At 40.0% G+C, this 27,035-nt stretch overlaps 1 long non-coding RNA gene across 1 annotated transcript; it reads left to right on the top strand.

The window, feature by feature from the left end:
* The first annotated feature begins 54 nt into the window (after positions 1-54).
* Positions 55-26,101, top strand: LOC135510027 (uncharacterized). Its single transcript, XR_010451049.1, has 3 exons — positions 55-87; positions 23,779-23,857; positions 25,068-26,101. It is a non-coding gene; the product is annotated as an uncharacterized LOC135510027 (long non-coding RNA).
* The last annotated feature ends 934 nt before the right edge of the window (positions 26,102-27,035 follow it).

Raw genomic sequence — 27,035 nt, 5'->3', positions numbered from 1 at the left:
GTTCCTGTCATGCTTTGGCGCTGTACTATACGAGTATAGCCTAGAAGCAACCTGAGAACACTCGCTCTACTTTCCTCTTGCAATGTGGTGAGTTGATTTTTTTTCAATGATATGAATCCAACGAGGTGTGACCGTCACACAACATCCATTCACTATATTAAAAAGCTATTCCTGTAATGGTCATTTGTCTATTGTGAACGCTTGCTTAAATTATGGTACATTATATTTTTCAGAAGATTTGTAATTAAGCATTTTCATGTTTTAATTAGGTTATTTAATTGGGAGTATTATGACACATACGATTGACATGGCCGGCAGAGAATTCACTAATGTGTGCTAAGCTAACGAAAATATTTAATAGGCCCATATGTTAGGCCTACATATATCATGTTTTAGATTAAAATATTGAAATTCGTGTCATATCTTTGTTTAATCTCAAATGTAGCCTATATTTAATCGAAAACGACATCGACTAAGAATCTCGAATAAGGCCGAGTAGGTAAACTGACTGTGTTTTAATTAATCTACAGCGACGCAGATATTACAAGTTTTTATCAAACAAAATGATAAGAATAATGAAAGTGGATAATGAGTTTGGGAAATTACCACCACTCATTTAGGGTATGTTCCAAATTATATTATGAATCAGGAAAACATAATGAGTGCAATTTCATTCCATGTATATTCCCTGACCTCTAATGTGAACAATATCCGGATCGCCTTGTATTAAACATTATCGGGGACAATAAGGTATCCTGTCTTATTTTCATCTCGTGACAGTAGGCGTCATAAGTAGTGTAATGTTTTGATGAATTGGAGGAGAGCCAATGTCCGAGCCATAGCTTCAGAAAACCCTTCACCTTATTGAGGGTGAATATGTGAAGGAGGGGGAGGGAATGGGGGGAGGAGAGAGGAAGAGATGTATCCTCAGCAATCTATCTGGTGTTGAGGGTTAATAGCTGCTGCCAAAGATAAGTGAATAATAAGCTGTTGCTTTCACCTCTTTCAAGATCTATTGCCTTATTGCCACTCCGCATAATAAGATATATATCCTTATACATGCGTTAAAATTAAATGATTTCAAATGTATGGACAGTACATATTTTGATCAGACAAGCAAGTAAATGCCCATTTACCAGTTCATTTGTAATTTTGTACTGTCATTCTTCTATGAACACAAATATAAAACAGGCTGGGGAGCAGAACGGAGCAAATTTGTCTGTTCAATTGAGATTGGCAACCTATCTTTCTTTACAGAACTTTGGCCCAGTCATACTGTTTTTTTTAACATGGCTTCAGTCGTTTATTAGAACTTAACCCCTAATTACACGCACCAATTCGATTTAAATCTGATTATCAAATTAGGAGACGTTGAGACAAATCCTCTTAGATCTGATACTGTTGACTTGAGAGGGAAAATGGATCTCCACACCCGTCACGTAGGTAACGATGCTGTCCTGAAAGGAGGCTTTAAACCGTATTTGACAACAAATGCAGCTGCCCCGCTATTTCAGAAGATATTAGAGGAAAATGAATGCAAATCTGTGTTCAGAAGCCATCTGGACGTGGCGAGAGGCAGTCAGCTGCTCCACACACAGGCGAGGAGCCTGAATCCGTCTCGGCTCATTCTCCGGGATCATCTGCATGGTGGGCATACAGCGTGGAAAATGCGCTCGCCATCATTAGGAGAATATTACAATCACACGTTCCAAATAAAAGTATGTTGTTTGTTGATCTCCCATTTGATAACACTACACGTTTACGGATGAAGAATCTTATATCTATTATTGATCTATTATTTATATCAATCAATTGGTCTTAATCAACTTGCCACATAGGCCACAACTATTTCTGCATCGAAAAAAGTTAATTGTAGCATATCTGGGACTACCACATTGAACGTAAGGGAAAACAAGATTCCTGGAAGTGCATCAGTTGTTTGCTCCCAAGCATATTCATCATGGCCTATATGTTTGATCATATTGAAATTCCCATTTAAAAAAAATATATTATTAGATTACCAAAAGATAACATGGTGATAAGGCTGACTGTCTTCAGATCATTGGCGCGTGGCTCTTTTGTGCCTTGTGACTAAGACCTCCCGTCTCGAAGGAACGAGTCTCCACAGTTGATGGTGACGTCTTCTTTTTTTGTACGAATATACGGGGCCAGGCCCTCATGATCTCCGTAAATTTGCATGTAAATGGCGACATCAGCCGATGCGCATGCCACAGGCCAGAGGGCCTCCCAGATGTCAAGGCAAAGTCAATCAGACGCCCGCTGCCCAGCTGTCCTGAAGACTATGGACGTTAGGAAAACTATTATAATCACATTCACTGATTAGCCATCATGTTTTAACTTGATTGATTCACGGATAAGCCACTTTTGTGAACTTTCAGCGTTTTTATTATAAAAAAAATGAATGAAGGCCAAATGCACATTTACAAAAGCCATGCACTATTCACTATTTGGTGATCAAAAAGCCTAGTGTCAAATATAGTAAACAACCCAGGTATGAATTTGATTCGAAAGATTAATATAGTCTATGCATTATACGCATTTATTTTACTACAAATGTGTGTCTTTATCAACTGGTTTCTGAATGTGAAACAGAAAATTCGTTTCATAGTTGCAAGGAGTTCACACATCGGCCTGTTCTTTATTGCTGTATTGGCTAAATAGGTCATACGAATCAAACTCCTTATAGAAATGTCACTTGTAACATAATTATTTGCCTTAGATTGTGTAGACTTCATGTAGCCTATAGACCATCTGTTTAAAAGTCAATCTGATATGACACAAATGAGTAACATAGGCAGATATCATAATAAAAACATAAGTACAATATTATGAAAGACAAGGAAAAATGGACTCATTAAAAATACACTGAATGGCATAACGAAAAACGCATTGGGTCTACATCTAGGCATACATTTCAGACATTTGAAAACCACATTCTGAGCCGTTTCCCCAAATGTTTTAAATACTTAGTTTAGCATAAAAACAACAAGTATTGGCTATGCAGCATTTTACAGAGAAATTAGAGGAACATAGACTGAGTGTACAACAAATTAGGAACATCTTCCTAATATTGAGTTGCACCCAATTTTGCCCTCAGAACAGCCTCAATTCGTCGGGGCATGGACTCTACAAGGTTCCACATGGATGCTTGCCCATGTTGACTCCAATGCTTCGCACAGTTTTCTCAAGTTTGCTGGATGTCCTATGGGTGCTGGACTATTGTTGATACACACGGGAAACTGTTGAGCGTGAAAAACCCAGCAGCGTTGCAGTTCTTGACACACTCAAATCAGTTGCCTGACACCTCTGAATCAAATCAAATCAAATCAAATCCTACTACCATACCCCTTTTAAAGGCACTTCAATATTTTGTCTTGCTCATTGGCCCTCTGCATGGCACACACAATCAATGTCTCAATTGTCTGATGGCTTAAAAAAACGTATTTAATCAGTTTCCTCTGCTTCATATACACCGAGTGAAGTGGATTTAACAAGTGACCTCAATAAATGATCGTAGCTTTCACCTGGATTCACCTGGTCAGTCATTGTCATGTTCCTAATGTTTTGTACACTCAGTGTATCTGAAGTCACATGTGGAGACGCAAAAGGAGTTGATAGACAGCGCCCCTCGTTGGTTAAAATAGAGACATTCTGTCGATTGGGGGCATCTGTTCTCCTCAGTAATGAAATTAATCGAATATTATTTTTTTCACGCCAACAGAATGAGAAGAGTTTGAACCAATGGTCCCGGGCAATTGTATGCAAAAGAAGATGGATTCGATTACAGGCCTAATAGTCTTTCTTTCGAATAGCCTACAAACAATTTCCCGTAGCTGTTTACTACTGAAAATGGAGGCATCTATAAGGGGAGTTTATTTCAAGACACCAAAATATTTGACAATTTTATTTTACAACGTGAAAACATGGGCTTTATGAGCGTAAAATGTGCACTGCGAATTTTATTTAATCTAAAATCTGAGCAATTTATTGAGACGATTTAAGTGTAAAATGTATTATTATTATTATATCGCATTTTACAGTGATACCGCGAGTTCACATTTTCCTCACCAACTTGAGTGAGAGTTGTCTTGTTAATTGTATGCAATGGTGAGTTCTGTCAAGGGCATTGGCCGCGCACACAATTTGCATTTCCATTCTGCTGGAAATGATGAGAGTTGCTGCGCGGTTAGAGCCTCGCGGCGCAGACTGCGGGCAATTCACATTTTAAAACGGCAAGATAAATTAAATAAGAAACCGAGACCACTTCAGGGCTATTAACATCTAAAATATCCCCTGGAAATTGAGGCCAAAAAAAACAGCATGACCATTCCCCATTTACACCGTTCTAAAATTCCCATCACTAGAAGTATATGCCTAGACCCTACATCTGAAAGTGTCACACAACAAAGTTGTCCTTTCAGTTATTTCGATTTCTTTATAAAGAGTAATTAATATGATATAGGTACCAGCCTACTTCAAATCAGTTTTTAATAATCTGCAATAAACAATGAAAAACTCAGACTTAACCATTTTACATGGCAATAGTAACTGCCAGCAAATAATTTACAGTCCTCACGCCAAAAAGATATGCTGCCATGTTCCCTCTGAATCTAGAGATCTTTGTTTCGCTCATTGAGCCACTTGATTGACTAGTTGTTCGACGGTGATATTGCCCCACCTACAGGAGTCTGCGAAATTGTCAAGGATTTTAGGAAGGAATTGAGAGTTTTCAGGGAAGATTCGTACGGCACTCTATGAACGCTCATAATAGGAGTTTATTCGGGTACTCTGTTTATCACCAGACCAGGGCCTCCTTTCCTAGTTGCGATGTAACTTAAACATCACGATGATTGTACTAGTTGCATCGTTATTTACGAGACAACTTTTTAAGTGTTTCCCAAACGTTCGCTATGTGCGTTGTTAGACCATGTACCAATGCTGATAGGATCGAAAGAAAAGCACGCTGCTCTCGGATCAGCCTCTACTCAAATCTTACCTTAATAACATCACAATTATTTCACAACACTGACGATGGATCAGCTCCTAGAGAGATATTACCACATATGGCTGGAAATATTCAGGCGGCTTATTATAACGCTTACCCAATGAATGCACTAAATCACCGATTTGGCACATCATTGAGCACGTTAGGCTACACATCATTAAGTATATTGAGACAAATTACAGACAGTAGCCTACAAGAAGCAAAATAGAACTCCATTGATTGAACATGAGATTGAAATTGGCCAATATGATTGAAATTGGCCAATAGCCTAGGCCTGCTGTTTATATTTTTAATGCAGCCATCTCGGTTTTTATTTTTACAAGTCGCTTGTTTGTTTTAATTGCAAAGACATCGGCAACTTTGTATATTTGTAGTCAACTTTGTTCTGAAGTCATCAGCAGTCACATTGAGATGGATAAACCATTTGTTTCTGTGTATAAAGTAACGCGGGAGGGTATAAAGTGTCTAACAACGCACTTGGCTGTTCTACAAGTGGTATGAGGCATGCTTTAGGAGCGTTTTCAAGACCAACGTTAAATTCAAAGGTTTTGGGGAACAGCACAGTGATGCTCCTATGAAGGTTTTAACGATTCATTTAGCCTTAAGATGCTTTTGGGGAACCATACCCTATAGACTAGACTTAATATAGTAGTTTAAAGTAAATCTCGGACACTCAAATTAGTATATGTCACATAAAATAGGTTACTTAACCCCTTTAACCTAACTCCTAACCGTAACCTTAACCTTAACCCCAGGCGAGGGGAATCCTCTCCCATAAAAAAAATACAATTTCAATTTCAACAGCTAAGTACATCAATCTGGTGCACTTTATGAAGAAATATGAGAGATTAGATCTACTAAGAATTTTGTAAAATTAAAAGATACATTGATTCATGTGGGCGAACTATCCCTTTAAAACAAGGCTTGATGAAAATCATGCAGGGGGGGGTATTCTTCTCAAGTGCAGGGGGTTTGAAAATGTTCATGCTATGACTATTCGTTTCTCCAAGTCACCCTACCTTCAAGAAAAATATAAAGGTGGTTGAGTCTGACTAGTTGCAGATACTTGTCATCTTACAATACATAGGCAAGATCTTTTCTGTTTATGAGCTATTGAGAGTTCCCTTGCCATTTCTGCCTAGCAGCTTGTGCCCACTACTAAAATGAGAAAATAATTGAGTTAATATGCATTTCAATATAGCCTATTCTCTTTTTTTATACTTACAATCAACATGTCCTTGACATACATAGCCTACCTAGTGAATGCCGACAAAAATGCATAGCCTCTCGTAAGTAGTCATATTAGATTTCAAATAAGTAGTTACGCCAGCAAAATTGGGTTGAAGAGGAATAATAAAAGTATGAGGAATAACAGTACTGTTCTTGCTGACAAGCACACTGATTTTCCTATAGCCTAATGAGATAGCCCATCATAAGGAATAGGAACTGTTCCACTGACTTACATCAGCTAATGTGAAAGACATAAATTAAACAGAATATCTCCTGAAGACAACATGACATAACCTAAATCTATCCAGGACTACAGCCTACCCAAATTAAGTCTATTTTTTTTTCTTCCCACTTCCCCCACTAGGATAAAACATTTGGGTTCACAATTTCTTTCTCCATGTGCCATCTTAAACCACATTTGTGCTTGTCCAGTTACCAGATTGTTAGCTATTAAGGTAACATGGCTGAACACGTTTGTTTGTTCGCTAGTAGCCTAGTTTTAAAATGGCCCTGGACATGGTTTACTTATCAAATGTTTCCCGCAAATTCGCGATAGAAAGAAACATCATAACTCGGTAAAATGTACCATATCTTTTGAACAGTTGAAACCACGACAGTCACAAAGTAGTGGTCAGTTTTTCTGTATAGCATACCGCCTAGGATGTAAGTGATACGCTGTGATGGGAAGTTATATATCTTATCATATTATCATATCATATACAGCCTGCAATTTCAAAATTCGACCATCAAAAGGTTCAAGGCTGAACCAAAACAATTCTGGACTGTAGCCCCGGAAGACCAGGCCGTTTTTAACTGCACTGGCCCTTTATCGCTATGAAGGCTCTGGGAAAAGAGGCTACGATTACCATGTGACATACACAGGCCCAGTGGCGACCCATCATTCAGGGCAGCTGTTTTAAGCCCCAGCTGTTTAGCCAAAAATATATATATACAGTACCAGTCAAAGATTTGTACACATCATCCATTTCCAGCAGATCTAAAAAGGATGATGGAACAGAATGGGGAGAGGGGTGCAGGTTAAAGTTTTACGAATATTCACTCTAATAAGATGGGAACGTTTCAACATTTGTTCATTTTTGAATGATCTTCAAAGCGTAGAATGCACGAAAACAAAAACACAATCGTAAAACTTAACAAAAGGCCTAAAGTAGAAGTAGATTTAATCTAAAAATACTGTACATACAGTACCAGTCAAAATTTTGGATACAACTACTCATTCCAGGGATTCATTATCTTTACTGTTTTCTACATTGTTGAAAAAATAGTGAAGACTTCAACACTATGAAATAACACATGGAATCATGTAGTAACCAAAAAAGTGTTAAACAAATCAAAATGTATCTTATATTTGAGATTCTTCAAAGTAGCCACCCTTTGCCTTGATGACAACTTTGCACACTCTTGGCATTCTCTCAACCAGCTTCATGGGGTAGTCACCTGGATTGCATTTCAATTATCAGGTGTGCCTTGTTAAATGTTAATTTGTGGAATTTCTTTCTTCTTAATGCGTTTGAGCCAATCAATTGTGTTATGACAAGGTAGGGGTGGTACACAGAGAATAGCCCTATTTGGTAAAAGACCACGTCCATATTATGGCAAGAACAGGTCAAATAAGCAAAGAGAAACGACAATCCATAATTACTTTAAGACATTGTCTTCAAGTGTTGTCGCAAAAACCATCAAGCGCTATGATGAAACTGGCTTTTATGTGGACCGCCGGGTGCTCCCGGTGGCACAGTGGTCTAAGGCACTGCATCTCAGTGTTAGATGTGTCAGTGTTTGGCCAGGGTAGGCCATCAATGTAAATAAGATTTTTTTCCTAACTAACTTGCCTGGTTATATAAACATTTAAAAAAGGAAACTAAGACCCAGAGTTACCTCTACTGCAGAGGATAAGTTCCTTAGAGTTACCAGCCTCAGAAATTGCAGCCCAAATAAATGGCTCACAGAGTTCAAGTAACACACACATCTCAACATCAACTGTTCAGAGAATGCTTAATCAGACCTTCATGGTCAAATTGCTGCAAAGAAACCCTTACTAAAGGACACCAATAAGAAGAATATACTTTCTTGCGCCAAGAAACACAAGCAATGGACATTAGACCGGTGGAAATCTGTCCTTTGGTCTGATGAGTACAAATTTGAGATTTTGGGTTCCAACCGCTGTGTCTTTGTGAGTCTCAGAGTAGGTAAACGGATGATCTCCGCACGTGTGGTTCCCACCGTGAAGCTTGGAGGAGGAGGTGTGATAGTGTGGGGGTGCTTTGCTGGTAACACTGTCAGTTATTTATTTAGAATTCAAGGCACACTTAACCAGCATGGTACCAAGCATTCTGCAGTGATAAGCCATCCCATCTGGTTTGCGCTTAGTGGGACTACCATTTGTTTTTCAACAGGACAATGAATCAAAACACACCTCCAGGATGTGTAAGGGCTATTTGACCAAGAAGGAGAGTGATGGAGTGCTGCATCAGATGACCTGGCCTCCACAAGTGCTCAGCATATAAGGGAACTCCTTCAAGACAGTTGTAAAAGCATTCCAGGTTAAGCTGGTTGAGAGAATGACAAGAGTGTGCAAAGCTGTCATCAAGGCAAGGGTACTTTGAAGAATCTGATGATACTTTGAAGAATCTCAAATATAAAATATTTTTTTATTTGTTTAACACTTTTTTGTTACTTCATTATTCCGTATGTGTTATTTCATAGTTTTGATGTCTTCACTATTATTCTACAATGTAGAAAAGAGTTTAAAAATTAAGAAAAACCCTGGAATGAGTAGGTATGACCAAACTTTCGACTGGTACTGTATATATTTGTTATTTTTCGTTGCCTGTTTTGCATGGTACTTTTGCATTAATACGTGTCTCACATACCAGTTTGCAAACAATGTAAAAAAGATTGTATTGAGTTAATAAAGCTGCATACAAACATGGTCTCTTTTTTTCTTTGTTGAGTAAGTCTATCTGAGGTGAAGGGGCACCCAGCGGAAAATACAGAGCATAGGGGTTGGTAACCTTCTCTAGTTGTGCTGTGATTGGCTCGGTGTTCTGTTACTCATGGGGACACTATATTACTGCAACATCTAGAGGGAAAGCTCGAAAGTTCAAACCCCCTTGGGTGCTTTACATTAGAAGTGCCCATCCAAGAAAGATCAAGGTCATTGACCACAGATAAAATGACATTAAATCAATTTATATCTACAGCTTTGATTGGACTGATCATATCAACATCATACTTTCAAAATCTTAGCTAGCAATCTACACAAGCAGTCATCATAAATCAAGTTCACAATCTACTGGCAAATCCTTTTCAATCCTTGTCATATGAAGATAAATGATAGATAAAAACGTACAGTATCTGTGCATATCGGCCATTGGACATAAACATTACACGACAAGTTGGAAATTGCAATTTCAATAATGGATGGTTTGGAAGGAATTAGTGGCTAACTGCAAGCGTTGAAAAGCAATCACTATTTTGCTTCCCCTGCCTGCTATTCGGTGGAGAGGGTGTGTGGTCCAAGGGCTTAAGGGTCTCTTTTCCAAGCTTAAAAGGATAAACATTCCATGGGCCAGAAAAGGTTGAATACATTGGCCATGCTGTCAATCCAGCATAACTTCAGACACGTTCAAAACAATTGGAAACTCGGAACTGGGTAATCTCCGATGTCAGTGAGTTCAAGACAACTGGGAACTCAGAAAAAAATTAGCAAGGACAATATGTTTTGAAAGATTATCTAACTCAGAATTCCAAGTCGGGAATTAGGGCCTCTTTCTAGAGCCCCGACCTGAAGATCACTGACGTCATGATTCAATGTTGTTTTTTCAGAGTTCCCAGTTGCCTTGAAAGCACCATAAATCTAGAGAATGCTAGACTTTGATGATAAAGTTTCATGACAAAATTTGCCCACAAGAGGGACCACCAGGCTACTTTCCTGTTCAAGTGAGCACAGCACAAAGTTGAGTTAAAAAATGTATTGTATGCTGCTGCATAAATTATGTAATAGGCCAGGGAGTTATGTATTCTGTAGCTAAGAAAGTAATGCTAAGTGTATGTTGTGTAGTAAGCTGTTAGTAGTCCATGTACCTCACTCTAATAATTAAGTCCCTTTCCCTCTCATAACTTAGCCTACTATTCTGACTTTGTGGTGCACATGTAGCCTGTAGCCTGTTTTATAGACATGTCATCATCAAATTCTGTAAGAGCTTTCATTTTCTGCTTTTATGCCCCCTTAATTTATCCTATGGTTCGGACTTGGTGTACATGGAGAATACTGTAAGAATGGCCCATGTTCTGAATTCTAGCGCTGTACATTTCAAAAGTGCTGAACAAATAGTTATATTGACTACGTCTGTCTTAGCTCGCACATTAATGTCTTAATCAAAATTACGGATTGCCTCTTATCCGCTCATCATTCCCTTATGCCATAGTTTGTACATCTTAATTGTCAGTAGAAACCACATTTGTCACTCCTTTCAGAAAACTAGGCATACTGTATGTCACATGTAACTACTTCACAGGAGAGCCATTTGAACGTAAACTTTTTTTTAATCAAAATGCATTTTTTGGCAGAAATGCCTTCTGAAACGCGTGAATTTCATGTGACTTAATAACAAACTTGCATGCCATTTGTAAATACAAATAAAATGGTTAAACTACGGGCCTAGTTGGTTTAGCCACGGAAAAGACAGGAACCTTCCCGCTAGCCATAATTGGCTGAGACAATGGTGGGCCGGACATGCTGAGAGACGAGTTCCGATCGGTCTGCCATGTAGCACGCTTCTGCCAATAACATGAGCTTTCTAATGCGGCTTCTTTGAAAGATATCACATAGTAGAACTGCAAAAGTGTTGGTCTCCACTTTCTGGAGGCCAGAGTTCTGAAATCAGTGGAATTAGAGTATGATAGCTAAGGAGATGGAGACATTTTCTGGTGTTTGATTGCAAATATGCAGAGCGAGTCGGAAAGAGAACACACAGAAGGCTGTTGTTGTATAAAACACCAGTCTCCAGATTACATCTTCAAACTATGGGCAACCATGGCATCTGTGACAAAGGGGGAGAAGCATCCATCCATGTATACGGGTAAGATAGTCCAGCTAGCTACATTTTCAGATATTGCACGTTTCTAATTTTGTCAGGAAGTCACGTTCATTTCAAGGCTGGCTCGATAGCTAACGTTACGTATATGATCTGTGTAGTAATATTAATAGCAAGCTAGCTAACATTGAACCTGGTTGGTTAGTTACCTGCAGATTCATGCAGGGTAGTAATGTTATGAGTTTGTTTAGCTAGCTAACTACATGTCTAAACAAGAGACTCCACTATGCAAGTAACTATTTCAATAGAATGTTCAAGATGTCACTGCGACAACTGTTGATAGACGTAGCTGGTAAATTCGCTCTGGCTATCTACTCCGATTTCATCTGAGTGTGCCAGAGCACAGAATAACTGACCAATTTAAGAATGCTCAAAACACGTTGAATATGGCCGGTGTCAGTAAATGTTGGCAAAAAAATGCAGAATTCAATTGTTCCAGCAGCACAGTCAGAGTCACCAACGCTCAGGATAACATAAAAACAGCCTAACCAGATCTGCTAGGGTGAGTAAAACGGTCAGAGTGAGCTGTTCTCTCATTTGTGTCTGGAAATAGCTAGCAAGCTAGCCAATGTTAGCCAGTTAGCTTGGGTGCTTGACTGCTGTTGATAGGTTAGAATTCTTGAATCAACCATACTCCTCGGCCAGATTGTCCAGTGTGCGTTCTGAATGCTCCATGAGGGAAACACTCTGAATTTACGAACAGACAATCTGACAATGCTCTGACTTTACGAACGCCCAGAGTGCACTCTGGGACTCCAGATTGAATTTACGTTGTGACCCGTAGTATAAACCAGCCTTTAGTCTTGAAATCTTTAGTTGTTTAGTACATAGCCTCACATGTGAATCCTTAAAGAGATAGGTGGGACTAAGGCTTAAGAGGTTGTGAACGATGCTGAATGGGTGTAGACAAAGAACAGCTCTCCAGTAGGTTTACCAAAACATTCAAGGGACATTTTCTCAAAAGTGAGGTTACAAGTTTATCAACTTTCAAGGCAGAATTACTTTCCCATTGTTTCTCAACAAGCCGGTCGGTCACATATGTGATTGGAACAGTAGCAACAGAACGTATGATGCAACAAACAAGTCTGAACAGCATCGTTGTCTGAAAAGCTTCTGATGGGAAATAAAGGTCTTCACAATTTTATTCCTCAATTTCACCTTCTATAGCAAACTTCATCATTCAAGCATCACACGGAACATATCCATAGCCAAACTCATTCCATAAACCATTTTAAATAACAGGTTGCGCTGACAAAACACAAAACGTAAGTTAGCGACCTAACGTTTAGAGTTGTTTACAATGTATCACATCTTGGTGAGCACAAGGGAGAAATGTAACATTGTTTAGAAAAGAGATGCGTGTCAGTTAAGGTAACAACAGCTAAATTCTTTATTATGTCAGCCGTCTTTGTTTATGTTTGACAAGCGAAATTCCCTAATCCCAGAATACCATTAATTAAAAAGGCATATAAACAAAGTCAAATTCAAAGACGGCTGCGCCCTTTGCCCGAAAAATATGAACTTAGTTTGGCTACTTTCAGCATTTTACAAATCTTCTATATATTTGTTACAGTGTATACAAGAACCGGAGCATATGACTTGACAAGTCGTTTACAGTTTTTGACAAATCACAAAGCAAAGAAAATGTTATCACCCCACAGATCATTACCCCAAATACAAGCCTACTGCCTAGCCTAACCATAGCTTGGACGCTAAACAGGGTTGCCAGATTTAGACAAAACCATTTTAGGGGGGTTTGTGGGGGGTTAGTTTCATTTGTGGGTGATTTCAAGTCCATGGGGGTAGAAATGGGGGAAGGTATTGTGGGGGGATATGATGCAGGAAATATTACTATGATGGGGGATTTATCAATAAATGGGGGGCAAACACAGGAATAGTATATGAGTTTAAAAAAATGTAATCCCTGGGAAGGGGGGTCTGAGCTGGCAATCCTGAGTAACGATAGTCAAGTGAACCATCCCTTCACATCGTTTTGTTATGATATCTTTGGTCTGACAGACATTTACGTGACAACCAGAATGCATTGTATGATGTCAATAAACAGGCACCACACATAGCTGGCATTTAGCTTAGCATTAGCTCATCATAATCAATACAACATTCCAAAAAGTATTTTACACGCATCATATGTGTCAATTACAATCTATACAAGAAAGAGAATGCATGATTTGTCACCTGTACTTCAAAATGTGAATAAAACAGTAAATACATTATGTTCCATACATACATACAGTAGAAACGACACAATATACAGAAACTATAATAATAACATAATAAGGTATTTACTTTGTTAAGAAGGCTGTCACGCCCTGACCTTAGAGAGCCATTTTATTTCTCTATTTGGTTAGGTCAAGGTGTGATGTGGGGTCAGGGACAGCTGTCTATTGTTGTCTCTGATTGGGAATCGTACTTAGGTAGCCCTTTTTCCCTCCTTTCAGTGGGAAAATGGGCTACCTAAGTATGTTAGTGGCATTATCGCCCAGTTAAGCTTCACGGTCGTTTCTTTGTTTTGTTGTTTTGTTGGTGACATTCATTCAAATAAAAGGAATATGCACACTCACCACGCTGCACATTGGTCCACTTCTTACGACGCCCGTGACAAAGGCACACATGTCCAAAGTTATTATTAGTATGGAAAACAACAATGAAGGCAAAGCAGGTGCCAGCCGAAAAATGTGCCAGGGGAAAAAAGTTTGTGCAAGTTCTGTTCTGACTGGAGATGCGCAAATGTCTGCATACTTGATCTGGGGAAACACTGGGAGAGTGCTTAGGCTCTCGTCAAAGAGAGAAGTTTGACCGACACAGTAAAGCAGTAAAGCCTCAAACAAAAATTGTGACTGACCAGCTCGATTCGGACTTATGTAGCAAAATTTGAAATTGTGTTTTTTACATTGGATAAAAGTAGAGACTCAGAGCTAGAAAATATCATATCACACATTACATTTGAAGAACTGAATAAAAGCCTATTTTGTATTGGATCATCCATGCTCAGTACCTATTGTCCAACCTCTTCCTTTCCCTTGCTATTGGAAGTGGTGCAAATTGTATAATGCTTTGTTCTACAGAGTCAAGTCACATGAATAGCCGTCCTGAGCACACACACACACACACACACACACACACACACACACACGCACGCACACGCACACGCACACGCACACACACACACACACACACACACACACACACACAAAAACACACTGACTAACTGATCATCTTAAAAAAGTAACGCCCTGGTGCTCACTTGGTCTACTTTCGACGGCAGCAGTAGTAGAAGAGGGATATGGGAAGAGGAGGAATAGCATTCAGGAGAGCATGCTCTACACTGCCCTACCAAGCAAAAGAGCAGTAACTGCACATTTAGTGAACAATTAGTTAATGATATTTTAGATTTTTGATACATGCTTTATCATGTGGACAAATATCCTGCCTCCATTATGGAGAAAATGGGAGGTCATGTTTGCAGTGACTGCAAAAAGTTACAGTGAAACCAAGGAAAAAAGCAGTAACTGCCATTCCTCATGTCAGTTTCTGCCTTTTACTTTGGTTTCACTAAGCTTTGGGCTGCAATGTCTATGGTTTACCTTAGTATTATTTATGTTTAGGGTTACGGTTGCAATTAGGGTTACAATTAAGGTTAGGGTTAAGGATTACGGTTAGGGTTAGGAGTTAGGGTAAATTATAGTTTAGAGTTTAGGTATAGTTTTAGGGTTAGGGATTGGGGTTAAGGTTGGGTTTAGGGTTAAGGCTAAGGTTATGATTAGGTTAAGTTTAGGGTTAGGGTTATATTTAGGGTTAGGGATTAGGGAAAATAGGATTTGGGATGGGAATCAATTCTTTGGTCCCCACGTAACAGTATAACTTTAGACCGTCCCCTCGCCCATACCCGGGCGCGACCCAGGTATCCTCTGCACACATCAACAACAGTCACCCACAAAGCATCGTTACCCATAGCTCCACAAAAGCCGCGGCCCTTGCAGAGCAAGGGGAACTACTACTCCAAGGTCTCAGTGCAAGTGACGTCACCGATTGAAACGCTATTTAGCGCACACCGCTAACTAAGCTAGCCGTTTCACATCCGTTACACCCACAAGGATAGCAATACAAGTATGTGTGTGTGTGTAAGTGAGTGAATGTTGGACATGTTCGCTCAATCAGAGTCACAGTTGTGACAGTGTTATGATAGTTCTGGGGTACAGGCTTGGTGGGCCAATAATGTCCATTCCCAGTATTGTATCCAGACTTCCTTAGGCTTGTTACAACTAACCCGGACCCTTGTAGCCATTAGCTAGCTTCAATTTTAGCTACATATTACAACTTTAGCATTGCTAACTTACATCAAATACACTGTATCTACACAGACTGGTTATAAACCTGATATAAGTTTGGTGAATCTAACTGCAAAGCAGGTGATGCCGTCACAAAAACAAAATTGATCAAAAAAATAACTTTCTCATCTCAAAATCAGATTTTGTCAATAAAATCTGCAGTCTATCACAAGGTCTTGCTTCTTCGCATGAGGGTTGAGGACTAAACTGAGCATGTGTACAGTCGTGGCCAAAAGGTTTGATGAACATGAATTTTCACAAAGTCTGCTGCCTCAGTTTGTATGATGGCAATTTGCATATACTCCAGAATGTTATGAAGAGTGATCAGATTAATTGCAATTAATTGCCAAGTCCCTCTTAGCTATGCAAATAACTGAACCCCCCCCCAAAAAAATTCACTGCATTTCAGCACTGCCACAAAATGACCAGCTGACATCATGTCAGTAATTCTCTCGTTAACACAGGTGCGAGTGTTGACGAGGACAAGGCTGGAGATCACTCTGTCATGCTGATTGAGTTTGAATAACAGAGTGGAAGCTTCAAAAGGAGGGTGGTGCTTGGAATCATTGTTCTTCCTCTGTCAGCTATGGTTACCTGCAAGGAAACACATGCTGTCATCATTGCTTTGCACAAAAAGGCTTTACACAAAAAGGCTTTACAAGCACTGCATTTCAGCACTGCCACAAAATGACCAGCTGACATCATGTCAGTAATTCTCTCGTTAACACAGGTGCGAGTGTTGACGAGGACAAGGCTGGAGATCACTCTGTCATGCTGATTGAGTTTGAATAACAGAGTGGAAGCTTCAAAAGGAGGGTGGTGCTTGGAATCATTGTTCTTCCTCTGTCAGCTATGGTTACCTGCAAGGAAACACATGCTGTCATCATTGCTTTGCACAAAAAGGCTTTACACAAAAAGGCTTTACAAGCAAGGATATTGCTGCCAGTAAGATTGCGCCTAAATCAACCATTTATCGGATCATCAAGAACTTCAGGGAGAGCGGTTGTGAAGAAGGCTTCAGGGTGCCCAAGAAAGTCCAGCAAGCGTCAGGACCGTCTCCTAAAGTTGATTCAGCTGTGGGATCAGGGCACCACCAGTACAGAGCTTGCTCAAGAATGGCAGCAGGCAGGTGTGAGTGTATCTGCACGCACAGTGAGGCGAAGACTTTTGGAGGATGGCCTGGTGTCAAGAAGGGCAGCAAAGAAGCCACTTCTCTCCAGGAAAACAACAGGGACAGACTGATATTCTGCAAAAGGTACAGGGATTGGACTGCTGAGGACTGGGGTAAAGTCATTTTCTCTGATGAATCCCCTTTCTGATTGTTTGGGGCATCCGGAAAAAAGCTTATCCGGGGGAGACAAGGTGAGCGCTACCATTCCAACAGTAAAGCATCCTGAGTCCATTCATGTGTGGGGTTGCCTAAGAGCACAGCCATGAATAAAGAATGGTACCAACACATCCTCCAAGAGCAACTTCTCCCAACCATCCAGGAACAGTTTGGTGACAAACAATACCTTTTCCAGCATGATGGAGCGCCTTGCCATAAGGCAAAAGTGATAACTAAGTGGCTCAGGGAAAAAAACATTTTGGATATTTTGGGTCCATGGCCAGGATACCTCCCAGACCTTAATCGCATTGAGAACTTGTGGTCAATCCTCAAGAAACAAGAAAAAAAACACAAATTCAGACAAACTCCAAGCATTGATTATAAAAGAATGGGCTGCCAACAGTCAGGATGTGGCCCAGAAGATAATTGACAGCATGCCAGGGCGGATTGCAGAGGTCTTGAAAAAGAAGGGTCAACACTGCAAATATTGACTCTTTGCATCAACTTCGTGTAATTGTCAAAAGCCTTTGACACTTATGAAATGCTTGTAATTATACTTCAGTATTCCATAGTAACATCTGACAAAAGTATCTAAAGACATTGAAGCAGCAAACTTTGTGGAAATTAATATTTGTGACATTCTCAAAACTTTTGGCTACGACTGTACATTGAGTCACATGATTCTAGCTTGTTCCTGATTGGAGATATAGAGTACCACAGTATGAGTCATTCATAATACTCATAAAACCTAGTGGTCAAACAAGGAAATGGTTCCAATTGTTTTTCCACAATTTATTTTTCCAATGGGGGATTTTAGAAACATTTAAAATTAGGGCTGTGTTTTGCGTAGGCTTACCCTGGCGTGATGTTTTGATAACCGTGTAAATCTCTTTAAGACAAGGTGAATTTTATCAATATATTTGCCTGTATAAAAAATCTATGACACAGAGTTGCAAAGAAAAAGCCATATCGCAGACTAGTCAATAAAAAGAAAAGATTAAGATGGCAAAAAGAACACAGACAATGGACAGAGGAAGTCTGCCTATAAGGCCAGCATCCTGGAGTCGTCTCTTCATTGTTGACGTTGAGACTGGTGTTTTGCTGGTACTATTTAATGAAGCTGCCATTTGAGGACTTGTGAGGCATCTGTTTCTCTAACTAGACACTCTAATGTACTTGTCCTCTTGCTCAGTTGTGCACCGGGGCCTCCCACTCCTCGTCCTATTCTGGTTAGAACCAGTTTGCACTGTTCTGTGAAGGCAGTAGTACACAGCGTTGTACGAGATCCTCAGTTTCTTAGAAATTTCTTGCATGGAATAGCCTTCATTTCTCAGAACAAGAATAGACTGACGAGTTTCAGAAGAAAGTTATTTGTTTCTGGCCATTTTGAGCCTGTAATCAAACCCACAAATGTTGATGCTCCAGATAATCAACTAGTCTAAAAAAGGCCAGTTTTATTTATTCTTTAATCAGTACAAAGGTTTTCAGCTGTGCTAGCATAATTGCAAAAGGGTTTTCTAATGATCAATTAGCCTTTTAAAATTATAAACTTGGATTAGCTAACACAACATGCCATTGAAACACAGGAGTGATGGTTGCTGATAATGGGCCTCTGTACACCTATGTAGATATTCCATTACAAATCATCTGTTTCCAGCTAAAATAGTCATTTACAACATTAACAATGTCTACACTGTATTTATGGTCAATTTGATGTTATTTTAATGGTAAAAAAAGTGTTTTTCTTTCAAAAACAAGGACATTTCTAAGTGACCCCGATCTTTTGAACATTAGTATATACAGTTGTTGGAGTACAATTGGAGTACAACTCATGAGCCCACCTCCTGCACGGCTCACACCTAATTCAGTCCCCTTCTGTGACTGAAAAGAGGGGGAGAGATATCAATTGAAAAGCTCTCTCTTAAAAACGCAGCTAGCTATTTAGCTACAGTTGAAGTTGGAAGTTTACATACACCTTAGCCAAGTACATTTAAACTCAGTTTTTCACAATTCCTGACATTTAATCCTCGTAAAAATTCCCTGTCTTAGGTCAGTTAGGATCATCACTATTTTAAGAATGTGAAATGTCAGAATAATAGTAGAGAGAATGATTATTTCAGCTTTTATTTGTTTCATCACATTCCCAGTGGGTCAGAAGTTTACATGCACTCAATTAGTATTTGGTAGCATTGCCTTTAAATTGTTCAACTGGGTCAAACATTTCAGGTAGCCTTCCACAAGCTTTCCACAATAAGTTGGGTGAATTTTGGCCCATTCCTCTTGACAGAGCTGATGTAACTGAGTTAGATTTGTAGGCCTCCTTTCTTGCACACGCTGAGGTCAGGGCTTTGTGATGGCCACTCCAATACCTTGACTTTGTTGTCCATAAGCCATTTCGCCACAACTTTGGAAGTATGCTTGGGGTCATTGTCCATTTGGAAGACCCATTTGTGACCAAGCTATAACTTCCTGACTGATGTCTTGAGATGTTGCTTCAATATATCCACATAATTTTCCTTCTGCATGATGCCATCTATTTTGTGAAGTGCACCTGTCCCTCCTGCAGCAAAGCACCCCCACAACATGATGCTGCCACCCCAGTGCTTCACAGTTGGAATGGTGTTCTTCTGCTTGCAAGCATCCTCCTTTTTCCTCCAAACATAAGATGGTCATTAAGGCCAAACAGTTCTAATTTTGTTTCATCAGACCAGAGGACATTTCTCCAAAAAGTATGATTTTTGTCCCCATGTGCAGTTGCAAACCGTAGTCTGGCTTTTTTATGGCGGTTTTGGAGCAGTAGCTTCTTCCTTGCTGAGCGGCCTTTCAGGTTATGTCAATATAGGACTTGTTTTACTGTGGATATAGATACATTTGTACCTGTTTCCTCCAGCATCTTCACAAGGTCCTTTGCTGTTGTTCTGGGATTGATTTGCACTTTTCGCACCAAAGTACGTTCATCTCTAGGAGACAGAACGTGTCTCCTTCCTGAGTGGTATGATGGCTGCATGGTCCCATGGTGTTTATACTTGCGTACTATTGTTTGTACAGATTAACGTGGTACCTTCAGGCATTTGGAAATTGCTCCCAATGATGAACCAGATTTGTGGAGGTCTACAATTTTTTTCTGAGGTCTTGGCTGATTTCTTTGGATTTCCCCAAGATGTCAAGCAAAGAGGCACTGAGTTTGAAGGTTGGCCTTGAAATACATCCACAGGTACACCTCCAATTGTCTCAAATTATGTCAATTAGCGTATCAGAAGCTTCTAAATCCCTGACATAATTTTCTGTAATTTTCCAAGCTGTTTAAAGGCACAGTCAACTTAGTGTATGTAAACTTCTGACCCACTGGAATTGTGATACATTGAATTATAAATGAAATAATGTGTCTGTAAACAATTGTTGGAAAAATGACTTGTCATGTGCAAAGTAGATGTCCTAACCGACTTGCCGAAACTATAGTTTGTTAACCAGAAATTTGTGGAGTGGTTGAAAAATGAGTTTTAATGACTCCAATTTATGTGTATGTAAACCTCCGACTTCAACTGTATATGACATACAATGCTGTTTAGAATAGCTAAAAGGCTATAAAGTATCATTAACTGTAAAGCTATCAGTCACTAGTGGAAACATTAACAACTGCAATTAAGTTACATTATATTTTTAATGTATTTTACCTCAAGAAGATCTGGTAGTAAGGTTGCTAGCTAGCACTCCTAGCAGATTATGCGAAATAGCTAGCTGGCTAGCATTTACTGCTAGTGAAGTTGCAGGCTAGCAAGTTAGCATAAACTAGCGTTAACTGGGATATGCATTGTCTAAATGACAGGTAGAAAAACATTAAATCAAATCAAATCAAAGTTTATTTGTCACGTGCGCCGAATACAACAGGTAGATCTTTCAGTGAAATGCTTACTTACATGTCCTAATCAACAGTGACATTTTTAAGTAAAAATTAGGTATTAGGTGAACAATAGAGTAAGTAAGTAAGAAAGTAAAGAAGTAAAGAAGAAAAGAAGTAAAGAAAGTAAGTAAAGAAAAAAAACAATAGTTAAAAAGACAGTGAATAATAGCAGTAGCAAGGCTACATACAGTGGTGAGGCTATATACAGGCACCAGTTAGTCAGGCTAATTGAGGTAGTATGTAGGTATGGTTAAAGTGACTATGCACATATGATAAATAAAATAGCAGTAGTGTCAAAGAGGGATTGGCGGGTGGTGGGTGGCGGGACACAATGCAGATAGTCCGGGTAGCCATTTGATTGCCTGTTCAGCAGTCTTATGGCTTGGGGGTAAAAGCTGTTGAGAAGCCTTTTGGTCCTAGACTTGGAGCTCCGGTAATGCTTGCCAGGCGGTAGTAGAGAGAACAGTCTATGACTGGTGTGGCTGTGGTCTTTGACAATTTTTAGGGCCTTCCTCTGACACCACCTGGTGGAGAGGCCCTGGATGGCCCCAGTGATGTACTGGGCCATACGCACTACCCACTGTAGTGCAGTGCGGTCAGCGGCCGAGCAGTTTCCATACCAGGCAGTGATGCAACCAGTGCTCTCAATGCTCTCAATGTTGCAGCTGTAGGACCTTTTGAGAATCTGAGGACCCATGCCAAATCTTTTTAGTTTCCCAAGGGGGAATAGACCTTGTCATGCTTTGTCGGCTTTACGACTGTCTTTGTGTGTTTGGACCATTCTAGTTTGTTAGTGATGTGGACACCAAGGAACTTGAAGTTCTCAACCTGCTCCACTATAGCCCCATCGATGAGAATGGGGGCGTGCTCGGACCTCGGTTTCCTGTACTCCACAATCATCGCCTTAGTCTTGGTTACGTTGAGGGATAGGTTGTTATTCTGTCACCACCCGGCCAGGTCTCTGACCTCCTCCCTATAGGCTGTCTCGTCATGGTCAGTGATCAGGCCTACCACTGTTGTGTCGTCTGCAAACTTAATGGTGGTGTGGGAGTCATGCCTGGCCATGCAGTCGTGGGTGTACAGGGAGTACAGGAGGGGACTGAGCACGCACCCCTGAAGGGCTCCAGTGTTGAGGATCAGCGTGGCAGATGTGTTGCTACCTACCCTCACCACCTGGGGGCGGCTCGTCAGGAAGTCCAGGATCCAGTTGCAGAGGGAGGTGTTTAGTCCCAGGATCCTTAGCTTAGTGATGAGCTTTGAAGGTAATATGGTGTTGAACGCTGAGCTGTAGTCAATGAATAGCATTCTCACATAGGTGTTCCTTTTGTCCAGGTGGGAAAGGGCAGTGTGGAGTGCACTAGAGATTGCATCATCTGTGGATCTGTTTGAGTGGGTCTGGGATTTCTGGGATAATGGTGTTGATGTGAGCCATTGCCAGCCTTTCAAAGCACTTCATGGCTACGGACGTGAGTGCTACAGGTCTGTAGTCATTTAGGCAGGTTGCCTTAGTGTTCTTGGGCACAGAGACGGTGGTGGTCTTGAAACATGTTGGTATTACAGACTCAATCAGGGACATGTTGAAAATGTCGGTGAAGACACCTGCCCGGAGCACACGTCCTGGTAATCCATCTGGCCCCACGGACTTGTGAATGTTGACTGCTTTTAAAAGTCTTACTCACATTGGCTACGGAGAGCGTGATCACACAGTCATCCACAAGAGCTGATGCTCTCATGCATGCCTCAGTGTTGCTTAACTCGAAGCGAGCAAAGAAGTGATTTAGCTCATCTGGTAGGCTCGTGTCACCGAGCAGCTCGCGGCTGTGCTTCCCTTTGTAGTTTGTAATAGTTTGCAAGCCCTGCCATATAAGGCGAGTGTCGGGCCGGTGTAGTAAGATTCAATCTTAGCCCTGTATTGGCGCTTTGCCTGTTTGATGGTTCATCGGAGGGCATAGCAGAATTTCTTATCAGCTTCCGGGTTAGAGTCCCGCACCTTGATAGCGGCAGCTCTACCCTTTAGCTCATTGAGAATGTTGCCTGTAATCCATGGCTTCTGGTTGGAGTATGTACGTACAGTCACTGTGGAGATGACGTCCTCAATACACTTATTGATAAAGTCAGTGACTGATGTGGTGTACTCCTCAATGCCATCGGAAGAATCCCGGAACATGTTCCAGTCCGTGATAGCAAAACAGTCCTGTAGTTCAGCATCTGCTTTATATGACCACTTTTTTATAGACCTGCTGCTTCCTGCTTTAGTTATTGCTTGTAAGCAGGAATAGCGAGGATAGAATTGTGGTCAGATTTACCAAATGGAGGGCGAGGGAGAGCTTTGTACACATCTCTGTGTGTGAAGTACAGGTGATCTAGAATTGTTTTCCCTCTGGTTGCGCATTTGACATGTTGATAGAAATTAGGTAAAGCTGATTTAAGTTTCCCTGCATTAAAGTCTCCGGCCACTAGGAGCATCGCCTCTGGGTGAGCGGTTTCCTGTTTGCTTATTTCCTTATACAGCTGACTGAGTGCGGTCTTAGTTCCCCCGCCCCCCACGTCTTACCGGAGTGTGCAGTTCTATCTAGCCGGTGCAGCATATATCCTTATAGCTGAATATCCATGTCATCATTCAGCCACAATTATGTGAAACATAAGATGCTACAGTTTTTAATGTCCCATTGGTAGGATATTCGTGATCGTACCTTGTCTAATTTATTGTCCATTGGCGAGTAACATTGACAGTAACGTCAGCTTTCCTACTCACCTTCTGCGGATCCTTACGATGCACCCAACTCTGTGTCCTCTGTACCTGCGTCTCTTTCTCTTGTCAACAGGAATGTTGGCCTTGTCGGGTGTTCGCAGTATATCCTGTGCTTCCTGCTTGTTGAAGAAAAAATCTCTGTCTAATCCGAGGTGAGTGATGGCTGTCCTGATATCCAGACGCTCTTTTTTTGCCGTAAGATACGGTGGCAGAAACATTATGTACAAAGAAAGTTACAAATAATGCAACCCCCCCCCCCCACAGAATAGCACAATTGGTTAAGCGCCCCTAAAACTTCTGCCAATTCTTCTGGCGCCATTTTCCTCATTAATAACCATAAAGGGGTAGATTGGGGGCAAGTTGCCTCCAACACACTCATCCAATATATTACTACTTTACAAAAAATATCTCAATTTATCTCTCTAAACAAGTGGATTATTTATCTTAAGGCTTTCCTATTTGTATAATTAAAAAATATATTATTATAAATCTAACTTCATTTGAATATATATAACTTTTTCAAAATGTCAAAGAATTTGATCAATTTACCACAAAATCGTTTTGTTGAAATATCTCCAAAAGTTGTGATGACACAGGACATTTTTTGTTGAGTAAGAGCTGTGGCAGCCATGAAAAGTTTGGGAGAAATCATTTGGTGACATCTTGTGGTCTTAATCTGAATTACAGGAGGGGCTAGTTACACCCTAGTACCTTGTACTACAAAATGTTCCAAATGTTTGCTGGATATTTCAACTCTGTATGGCAAGCGTGAATGTCTGACTGAAAACCTTTATGAGGCTGCTTTGAGCCACAGCTCGTTCTAGCAAGGTTAACAATATAATCGTATCATCACATCATTGTTTCCGCGAGACAGCGCGTTATCAAGAATCGTCACGATCAACTGAAGAATCGTTGTGTGCGCACCACTACGTTGACAAGACAAAAACTACAGGAAAGACGTTGCCCATTTCAAGCGTATCTTTCTAAAACATGTAAAGTTATTTCAGAATATTTAGGAAAGTTAGCGGGCTAACATATTAGTCCGGCTTTGTACGCCTCATGTCTGTGTGTTTTATCTCAAAGCACGTGCACACGCACGCACACTTTTTTGTAAAGTAGTAATCACAGGTTGTTTTGGATTACTATTTTTCAATTATAATATTCATAGTGTATGAAGTACTTCTCAGGCTGCTGTATCAGTTTCATGTCACAATACAAATAATGCGAATGCTGTATCTGCTGCTGTGACATTACATCTTGGATTAAATGGACATATCTGTGTAACATGTTTGGAGAAAGAAACGGTTTCATCACCCAGATCATAACATGTTGTCGTGAGTAGTCTTTTGTCCTGCACCATAGGAGAGTTCTGCCGCTAAAGGGAAGGATTAGAGCACAAGGCGCCACGGGTATAAGGTTCCCCTGAGCAACGATGAAAGTTTCAACCTGCGGCACATGGGTGTAACTTTAACTGGAATAATGTGGATCAAAGACTGACAAACAAAGTGGGTGGAAATGCTGGAGTAGTGTCTGTGTTCGAGTAAAGGACGTTCACCAGAGAGGGACAGCGTTTATGAAACGCAGACAGAGAAACTGTAATTAATTACTGAGATAGTGTGTTTGTGCTCCTGAAGCTCCTGAATTAAATTATCAACATTATTAACACTGTATAACATCTGTGACATATTTACATTGGTGTTATTTACATTATTTACCGGTGGCAAATTAACAGTGCAATTTATTGTACAATTTATTGTACTTTATAGAAAATATTCAAGTTCGAACTCCTGCAGCCTCAGATTTATCAAAGCTGCATTTATTCAATAAACAACTATTTTAAATAAGTGTTTGTTCCCTGAAATCCTGTCAGAAATGTGGTCTTGAAATCTGTGGCATACATGAACTCATCAGAGGGGACCAGTTCTATGTGGAAGTGTAACCTTTACACTGCAATTGAACTTCCACATACACATGTTATGAAAGGTCCCAGTGGCCCCCTGATCTACTGACATTGATTTGAAGACTTGCTACTTTATTATGTACTAAGCCCTTTAAACATGTCCTACACTGTGGCATGTTATGAGCCAATGCTTCATTGTCCAGCTTTATTGAGAGTCGGTGTACGCACAGTCTCCACCATTTCCCCAGAGTGAGGTCATGGTTGTAGGAAGAAGAGACGATCCAAGTGCAATTTTGTCTCTCTTATCTGTTGTTATAACAGAAGGATTCCAATAAGCCAGGGAATGGCCTATTCAGGTGTTATTCATAAAAAATGTAAGCAAAGATATATTTGTTTTAACTTCACTTCATATATATATATATTAATTTTGATTGTGAAACAAAAAAGAAGTAACTATCCTATTGAATAATTGTTAACATGCCACAAGTTTGCATTTTCCCTGTAAAAAAATTGTCTTGGAAATAAGTGAGATGAAACCAAATGTATAGGTTGCTCAATTGCATGTGTGTAATCTGTTCATCTGAACATTTCATAGAAATAATGGGTTTGTAAAGATTAAAGAATGTCTTGATGGGTCCTCCCTGTTTTTGCAAAGTTCCTCAATGAGTCAATACAATGTCAGGTGCACAAGCAGTTGATGCTTAGAATACATACTGACCCAGCCACATGTGAATTAAGACAGTAAGTTGTTCACATTGTTTTAGACTGATCTTTCAAAATGGCCTGTATGCTATAGGTGAGCTGCTATGGCCATAAGGACTATGAATAGAGCTCGCCAATTTGTAGTCCTAAAATCCAGAAATAACTTACCTCTGGTTTGTTCAGCCACCTCTATTGTAAAAAATTAATGGGGAAATAAACGCCTAAAATAAGGTATGAGGTTAACACAGGTTTAGGAGATCTTTCTTTTTACGACATAAATTCATCAAAATTCCCCAAAATGTACGTTAGTTGATGAATATTATCGCATAGAACAAAACGTATAAGGTCCCCGAAGCCTGTGTCTATCACATACCTCATTTCGGCGTTTATCCAAAACTGCATTAATTTTCCTCATAGGCTTTATCCAATGAACCATGGCGGAATTATTGCCTACCTATAGACGCCATTACTATTTCTCTCTATAGTCAGTGACATAACGCCATCTAGTGGAATTCAATATACTAAAGACAATGACATTCCTTTGTATCTTATTAAAACTACAGAGTATGAATCAGTTAAATCAATATCAGTATCAATCAATTAAAGTACTACTTAAGTAGTATTTTGGGGTATCTGTACTTTACTTTACTATTCATATTTTTGAAAACGTACTTTTACCCCATGACATTCCAAAAGAAAATAATGTAATTTTTACTCCATACATTTTA

This window comes from Oncorhynchus masou, chromosome 23, assembly GCF_036934945.1.
Source record: "Oncorhynchus masou masou isolate Uvic2021 chromosome 23, UVic_Omas_1.1, whole genome shotgun sequence".
NCBI classification, from domain to species: Eukaryota; Metazoa; Chordata; class Actinopteri; order Salmoniformes; family Salmonidae; genus Oncorhynchus; species Oncorhynchus masou.
Note: the sequence above shows the minus strand (reverse complement) of the source record. Positions and strands in the feature narration are given on the sequence as shown.